The sequence below is a fragment of the Eutrema salsugineum genome, unplaced genomic scaffold (genome assembly GCF_000478725.1).
Source record: "Eutrema salsugineum unplaced genomic scaffold, Eutsalg1_0 scaffold_11, whole genome shotgun sequence".
NCBI classification, from domain to species: domain Eukaryota; kingdom Viridiplantae; phylum Streptophyta; class Magnoliopsida; order Brassicales; family Brassicaceae; genus Eutrema; species Eutrema salsugineum.
This window is the reverse complement of record NW_006256901.1, coordinates 985,472-994,242: the sequence shown is the minus strand read 5'-3', so window position 1 is coordinate 994,242 and position 8,771 is coordinate 985,472. Positions and strand designations below refer to the sequence as shown.

Genomic DNA, 8,771 nt, shown 5'->3' with positions numbered 1-8,771 from the left:
TCTTATATCTGAAAACTACTAATTTACAATAACATCTTTACACTTTTTTGCGTTTTAAACAATTTTTTGTATTTTAAATCCATATTATCAAAGATATTATAATAATATCTCTATTTGAACGTAAAACAACAAACAAAAAGTTAATAGATAGATTTGAAAAAACTATTGTATAACTTATTATTAGAGAGTTATAATTTTACTATCTAGATTTAGATCTATCTAATGAGTTATACAATAGTTTTTTTCAAATCTTTTATTTTTTATTATTTTACGTTCAAAATAGGAATATTATTACAATTTCTTTGATAATACAGATTTAAAATACAAAAATGGGTTTAAAATGTAAAAAATGTGTAAATATGTTTTTTGTTTTGTAAATTAATGGTTTTCAACTATAAGAGAAAATGTAAATTAATGGTTTTCAGCTAGATAGATCTGAATCTAGATATTAAAATTTCAAATCTATTAAAATACGTTGCTTTTAATTTTAATTTATTGAAAGCATAGTAAATAATTTTCATCAGCTCAAAATTAAATATCTAAGATAAATCTGAATGTAGATAGTAAAATTTCAAATCCACTAAAACTAGAATTTCATTCAGATATTAAATATCTAAGATAAATCTGAATGTAGATAGTAAAATTTCAAATCCACTAAAACTAGAATTTCATTCAGATATTAAATATTTTAAAGACTGGACATGTGGATGTACACATACTAAATTTTTTCTAGATATAATATATGTATAATTATTTTTTGATATAATATTTAAAGAAAAATATAATGTATAATTGAATTTATATAAAGAAAATATTATCCAAAAAAATTTAGTAAATTTTTTATTTTATCTTTTTGGCAAAGAACACCTGGTTTTGGATGGAAATCCAAAATTTTAAATATCTAAGAGCCACATATCTAAATCCAGATAAATGTACCACAAATCCTATTCATGCCTATAAATACCTACTTTACTTTTCTTTAGTATTAAATCATCCAAAACTTAAGAACATAAAAAATAAGTTTTATTAAGATCGAAAATTTGCCATCTTCAGGAAATGAGGTATGTCACCAACCTTAATTTGTGAATTCATTTAGTTTTTAATAGTGATCATTTATAATTTTAAAATTCATTTAAAAAACTTTCTGTTAAAAAAAAATACTTATTTGTTCTCAAAATAATTTGTATTTTATTTTCATTTTTTATTGCTATGAAAACGTACATATATTTATATATATCATACTTCATTACCAAAAAGCAAAATTTTCGATTTTTTGGTCATATTTTAAAAATATTTTTACATATACAATAATATTTAAAAAATAATAATTGAGAGGCGATATATTTATTTTTTAAAATATTTCTTACTACTAATTTTTCATATAAGGAAAGGTATCTTTGATCCACAAAAAGAAACAGATATTTTCATATAAAGAATGTATTTTTGACCCACTCTAAATAGAAATATATATTTTCATATAAGAAAATGTATCTTTCACCTACTCTAAATAGAAACATATATTTTCTTATATAAAAAAATGTATCTTTGACCCACTCTAAATAGAAATATATATTTTCATATAAGGAAATGTATCTTTGACCCACTCTAAATAAAAATATATATTTTCGAAGATACATTTCCTTAAATAAAAAATTAGTAGTAAGAAATATTTAAGAAAAGAAATATATCTCCTATTAATTATTATTTTTAAATTTCACTAATTTAAATAGAAAATGTATATCATTTTTGGTTAATGAGAAATATTTTTCTTAATCTAAAACTTATTTATCAAATTAATGACATAAAATACGTAATTCAATTTATTTTTGTGGAGTTTAGTAATGGTATTAGGTGAAAGTTAAAGGATATGAAGATAATTTACAATTATGAAAATATATAACAATGGCTATTTGGTGATATTTTCGTGAAGTTTGAGAAAATATTAGATTATTTTGCATGATAGCAAAATGATTTTTTTTTTGCACCATAGACTTTTTACCCTCTATTACATTTTGCAAGTTAGAATAACAGTGGTTGAACAACTGATTTTGATTTGTGGGATTCTTTGTCCCCCAAACTTTGGAAATGATACAAAGTTGTACAAAATCAAAGCTTTACTTCAATCGCCTCCTAAAGATAAAAACTTTGATAATGAGAATACCTGACTAGTGAACTTTCCTGCGCCTTGTGCAGACTGATATAATTTTTCATTTGATTGTTTGAAAATCTAATAGTAGTTTGGATTTATTTGTTTTTTATTCTCCATTGTTGAATATATTTGTTTGAAGACATGATCGTGAAAACAGTGTAAAAAATAATGGATAAAAACATATGAATATTCAAATAATTTAGTTTAAATGGTTTTGAGATCTTTTGATCACTGTTATATGTATTTTAGACGTAGTTTTTGAAGCACTATACATACTTATTCGATTTTGATCATTGTTTTATGTATTTTAGACATAATTTTTTGAACTACTGTACTAACTTATTCGAAGAAAAAAAGAAGAGGTTAAACAATTTAGAAGGGTGTGAGAGAATTAGAAAGAAGGCGTACATATTTATACTAAAAAATTTGAAGCCGAAAACCCTAATCTAGACATCACAAATACCGTCATTCCATTAGACTATTTATTGATTTTTATTTTTTGTTAGATTTTTACTAAATTTTGGTTTTATAATAAAATTTAGAAACGGTTTGATTGACAATAAAATGAAGCATTAAACCACAATAATTTAGAGCGATTTGTTTTAAGTTATTTTAATATAATCATCAGATAAGAACCAATCAAAAATGATATGTAATTAAAAATAAGGTTAAAATATCTTTTTGCAGCTGGAACTCATTCTAGAGATGACACGTAAGCAAAAACATTCTGAAATTTGCTGTGGAGCCGACATTGTGACGATATTTCATTATTTAGAGATGATTTCTTTTTTTTTAACGATATTTCATTAGTTAGATATATAGATTTTTTTGTTAGATTTTTTTTAAATTTCGGTTTTCTAAAATTTTAGAAACGTTTTGATTTGACAGCGAAATTAAGCACTAAACCATAATAATTTACAGTGCTTTGTTTTAAGTTATTTTTAACACATCATTACATAAGAACCAATCGAAAAATAACACGTAATAGCTAAATGGGGTAAACATATCTTTTTGCAGCCGAAACTCATTCTCGCAATGACACATAAGCGAAACACAGTGAAACTCGCTGTAAACACGCCACATCAGCAAATCACTACACAAATATATTGTCTAATAATGGTCTTATTATTAGGAGAGGATCTGCTCGTTGTTTTTGAAAATATATTATTTTAATTGCTTCTTTTATATATGGATTCTTCTACTCACTACACGCAGATTATGAGATATTGTATGGCTATACATAAAATTAAGATATTTGGGATGTGTTGTAAGTGTGTAACCTTATAATATTCCATACTGTGTGTAGTTGGCATGCATTTTTAAAAAAAAAAACCGTAGAAATTTTAGGAACTTTGTACTCAGTTTTGGTTCATAATTTATACTCAATTTGTATACAAAGCTTTTAACATGCATGTGAAACAACGAAGCTTTGCATAACAAAGACATAGACTTCCATGTTCAAGATAATGTAACTGAGAAGCTGCAAGTTTCTTAGTCCATACATCTCTCTGATTTTGAGGTTTTAAGTATTTGCACTAGCTCTATGACAACAGGAAATGTGTTGTTTAAGAAAACGACAATACATTTTCTTTTGCATAGCAAAATGACAGCGAATTTCAATTATTTTGGAAGATTTTGTTCTTTTTATCTAAGGAGGGGTGGTTTTTCCCTAAAATATTTTTTCTTTCATGTGAAAATCTAGTCTATCAAAATACATGTTCTATAACATAAATGTTTTATTCTTATCATCTAAACGTTATAGAGAATGTAATTTTTCTTATACCATGATATTTTTATATATATGAACATCTACTTTCATAGCTGACAAAAAAAAAGAACATCTACTTTTATCATATTGATTTATAAATATGTACGGATATATTATTCTGGAATTTTATATTGTATATATATATATAGCGTATAAAATATTGGTATATCTATTTACATTTTACAACAATGCCAAATGAATATACTTTGACAGTTAAAATATTTTATCAATACCGTTTTGCTATTTTTAATGAAAATTTTACATTTGTTAGATCTTAATATTTACTTATTCAACTCTAATTCTCAGCTTCATGTTTATGAGAAATTTTACAAGAGGTAAAATACAAATTATCATGTAGAACTTGAAGTAATGAGATGAAAGATATGAAGAAAACAAAATATTAGAAATCATAAAGTAAGAAATGTTGATAAAGGAGCCAAATAAAAACCGAAAAAAAAAATAAGAGAGAGTTTAGTAATTTGCCTCACAAAAGTATCATTTGTCTAAACCATTTTCTTACGTATCTAGCTCTTCAAATGAATGTGAAAACATGTGCTAGTTCTATTCAAGTTTTCATTAAATATTATATGAAGTATCTTTAACGGTATAATCAACAAAATAACGCAAGTAATTTTTATACCAAAATAATGCGGTAAATACTTTTTGCCATTTGCTAGTAGCAAATTAGGAAATCGTCATTTACTCAAAAAAAAAAATTAGAGAGACGGAGACGAATCAGCCATGGAAGCTATGAAGGAGATGGTTGAGCAAGAGTTAGGAGAACTGAGACAGACGTTCGCGAGTGGGAGGACAAGGAGCATGAAGTGGAGAAAGAGACAGCTTAGTGCCATAATCGAGATGGTCAAAGAAAAAGAAGATGAGATATGTAAAGCTCTGTTTCAAGATTTGGGCAAACACCCCACCGAAGCTTATAGAGATGAGCTTGGTGTCGTCAAGAGATCAGCCACTACTCCTTTAAACTTTCTCGATCAATGGGTCCTTCCCAAAAAGGTACACGATCATCCCAAAAAGGTACACGATCAAGATTCGAGGCTAAGAACCTTGCTTTCTCTAAGCTTTTGATTTTGTTTTTCCGGGAAAAAACATAGCAAACTTCCTCTGATGTACTTGCCAGTTAAAGGGAAAGTGATCTCAGAACCACTAGGAACTGTTCTGATTATGTCCAGCTGGAATCTCCCCATTTGTAAGATTCAAATCTTGAATTTGAAAATTGCTTCTATCCCTTTTTAGACAAGAAAATTTAACTAGATTTTGTGTTTTTGGAACCAGCTTTGTGTTTAGACCCACTCATTGGAGCAATATCAGCAGGGAGTACCGTGATGCTCAAGCCATCTGAGCTTAGCCCTAATGCTTCCTCTTTCCTCGCTAAGACGATCCCAACTTACCTAGACTCTAAAGCCATCAAAGTAATGGAAGGAGGTCCCGATATCTCCACAGTCCTCTTGCAGCATAAGTGGGACAAGATCTTCTTCACCGGTATCAAATCCATCTCTAAACTCACACAGTCACACTCCAACAAAAACTGCATTTTAGATCTCATTTGCGCAATTGTTGTTGTTTAGGGAGCCAGAAGGTGGGACGGATCGTGATGTCTGCAGCTGCACAGCATTTAACTCCAGTAACCTTGGAGCTTGGTGGAAAATGTCCGACCATTCTTGATGATAGATCCATCTCAGGGGATATCAAGGTATGCTCTGTTTTTGTTTCTTTCTAAACATCATTTTTGGACTACAAGAATCTAAACATGGAGTAATCTAATTTTAGTAATTTTGTGATGTAACAAATATAAAGACGGCTGTGAAGAGAATTTCAGGAGGAAAATGGGGTTTCTGCAGTGGACAAGTTTGTGTCGCTGTGGATTATCTTCTTATCGAACAAAGATTTGCTTCTTCTCTGGTACGCACACACTCATATGACCATGATCTAAGGCCTATCTGCGTGAAAAGCCTTAAATTTGTTGGATCTTTAATGTGTTTTTTTTCAGATTGATATGATGAAGCAAACAATCAAATCGTTCTACGGTGAAAACCCTAAAGACTCTGGATGCATCTCAAAGATTGTAAACAAGAATCATTTTTTTAGGCTGTCCCGTTTTCTTAATGATCCTCATATCAAAGCTTCGATCGTTCATGGCGGTTTCACAGACGAAGAGAAACTGTGATTATTCTTTTTGTTTCTCCAATACATCACTCGTTCAGTTTCTTGCTTTACACGAAAATGAACAGTTATGTTGTAACTTTTAACAGGTACTAGATTTTACCTCGTGTATCCACACAGAAATATTTTATAATCAAAATTTGTAATATAGTTTATGTTTTATTTATAAATATAATTTTTCTAAGAAATGACAAAGATTAATTTATATGTTTAGATATAATTTGTGTTTTAAATTTGTTTTCTAGTACTATTATGACCACAATCATATAAACATATATCTAATCCAGTTATTCTATTAATAAAAAATAACTGTTATTATAAAAACATATTTTTAATTCGTTTATTCTATTAATCTAAAAGGAACCGTGGTTATAAAACTATAATTCTAATTCGTCCGTTCATATTACTATATAATATAAATATTTACTAATTTTAAAATAATTTTTATCTTAATATCTTGCATGTTTTGATAACCTAACCCGCATAACACCACAATTATAAAAAAAAATCTAACCTGTTTCATCATATTACTATATAATATTAATTTTTAATATGTAAAATTTTAGTCTGATTGAATATGACTGAAAAAAATAACGTATTCATTAATCATAGTGTTATTCTGTAAATATTATTTGAATTTTAAATATTAAATTAAATCTAACATATTTAATCTAACTTATATTTAAAGAAGTCTAAAGTAATTTAAATTAATATCTATGTTGAGATTTAAATTTAATTAAAAAAATAAATAGTTTGAATTTAAATTAAATATCACCTATATTTAAGGAAATCTTTAGTTATCTAAATTAATATCTAATTTTCGAAATTAAATTTATTAAAAAATGTGTTTTTAAATGATATTATAATAAATTAAGATAATTGTAAATCCAAATAATTTTTTTAAAAAAATTTAAATGTGTTTGGATGCAAGCACTAAATGTGCTTCTGTTTTAATAGAATAGATATCGAGCCAACAATCTTGTTGGACCCTCCTCTTGATTCTGAGATCATGACAGAAGAAATTTTTGGACCGATCTTCCAATTATTACAGTAAGCAGTTAGAGTTATACCTACTACAATTGGTTTTCTTTTTATCAGATTAATATATGATGTCTTTGATTCTTGCATTCAGTCAGTTACGTGACATCCAAGAAAGTGTAGAGTTCGTCAGGTCAAGACCAAAGCCTCTTGCCCTGTACGTATTCACCAAAGACAACAACCTCAAAACAAGAATCTTATCGGAAACATCCTCAGGAAGTGTCACGTTCAACGATGTCATGATCCAGGTATATACATATGACATATACACGTTAAAATGGACATTACTAACTTTGAAACATTTGGTCTTATATTTTTGTTAATTATAAAAAGTCTCAGAAACTTTGGATGGGACTAATCTAAACCAATCCTACTTTATTTTAATTTTTGCTAAAGGGCTTAAAGCAATGCTATCTTTTAACCTTCTATAATACAAATGGTACCTCCAAATCAACTAACAAAATAAGAGACAAATGATTCTAAATTTACATCATAGGCACGATTAATTCTGCGTTTAGTTATTAATGTTGGAAAAAATACAGAGTATATGCGAAGCGTTACCATTTGGAGGAGTGGGAGAGAGTGGCATGGGGAGGTACCATGGTCAATATTCTTACGAATGTTTCAGCCACGAGAAAGCGGTCGTGGAAGGAAACTTGGCCGTTGAGCTAGAAGCTCGATATCCACCATGGACCACGTACAAGCTTAGCTTTATCAGGCTCAGTTTTCTTGAAGATATCTTCGGCCTTGTCCTCCTTATGTTAAGGTTTTATGTCATTTCTTTCTTTAATTATATTCTCAACAAATGGTAAGCGAGAGACTTCACACTACAAGATTACAGGTGAATTACGACACCAACATGAATCGGAATTCAGTCGCTAAATCTCTATATACGACTGAGTTACGACTGTTTTCTGTAGTCGTAAATTATTCGTCGCTAAATATAATAGTCGTAATTCAGTCGTGAAATTATGACTAATATGCGACGAAATTCTGGTGACGTGGAGCAGTCGTAAAATGGTCGGAAATGGTTATGACTACATTGCGACTATATTTGCGACCCTTTTGTGACTGTTATGTAATCGTTAAAAAGTCGGTAGTCGTAGTTGTAAAACAGTCGCAAAATTTAACGACTAAGGTGTGACTGTTAGTGCCTCAAGTTGCGACTAAGTAGCGACTGTTTTGTGACAGAATTACGACGTGATTGCGACTCTATTGCGACTAAATTTATGAACGTAATAACAAATTGGTATTGCTTCTCAAAATGCTAATATGGTATGTTAAACCCTATTGTTTTGCAAAAAATATTATACAATGCAAAATAAAAACATAATTACCATTTCCAACATAACAAAAAAGGCTTACTACATTGTTCACAAAAGAAGATATTACATTATTCACAACCATTGGTAAGAAGTTCTAAATGGTTGAAAAAAAACAAAGGAGATGTTCAAAAGGAAGCTGAAAGAGATGAGAAACCTATAGGAGCGGTTGGAGCACTGGTTGGAGGAATGGTTGGAGCAATGGCTGGAGCACCGGTTTCAGCAACTGTTGGAGCAGAGGATGGAGCAGATTGAGCAGCCACAAAGTCCAAGAACCTTGGATCTGTTTCACGCAAATACCTCTCAAGCAAAGACA

At 28.9% G+C, this 8,771-nt stretch overlaps 1 pseudogene; it reads left to right on the top strand.

Annotated features, from left to right (window-relative positions):
• The first annotated feature begins 4,658 nt into the window (after positions 1-4,658).
• Positions 4,659-7,945, top strand: LOC18026357 (annotated as a pseudogene).
• Positions 7,946-8,771: the final 826 nt, after the last annotated feature.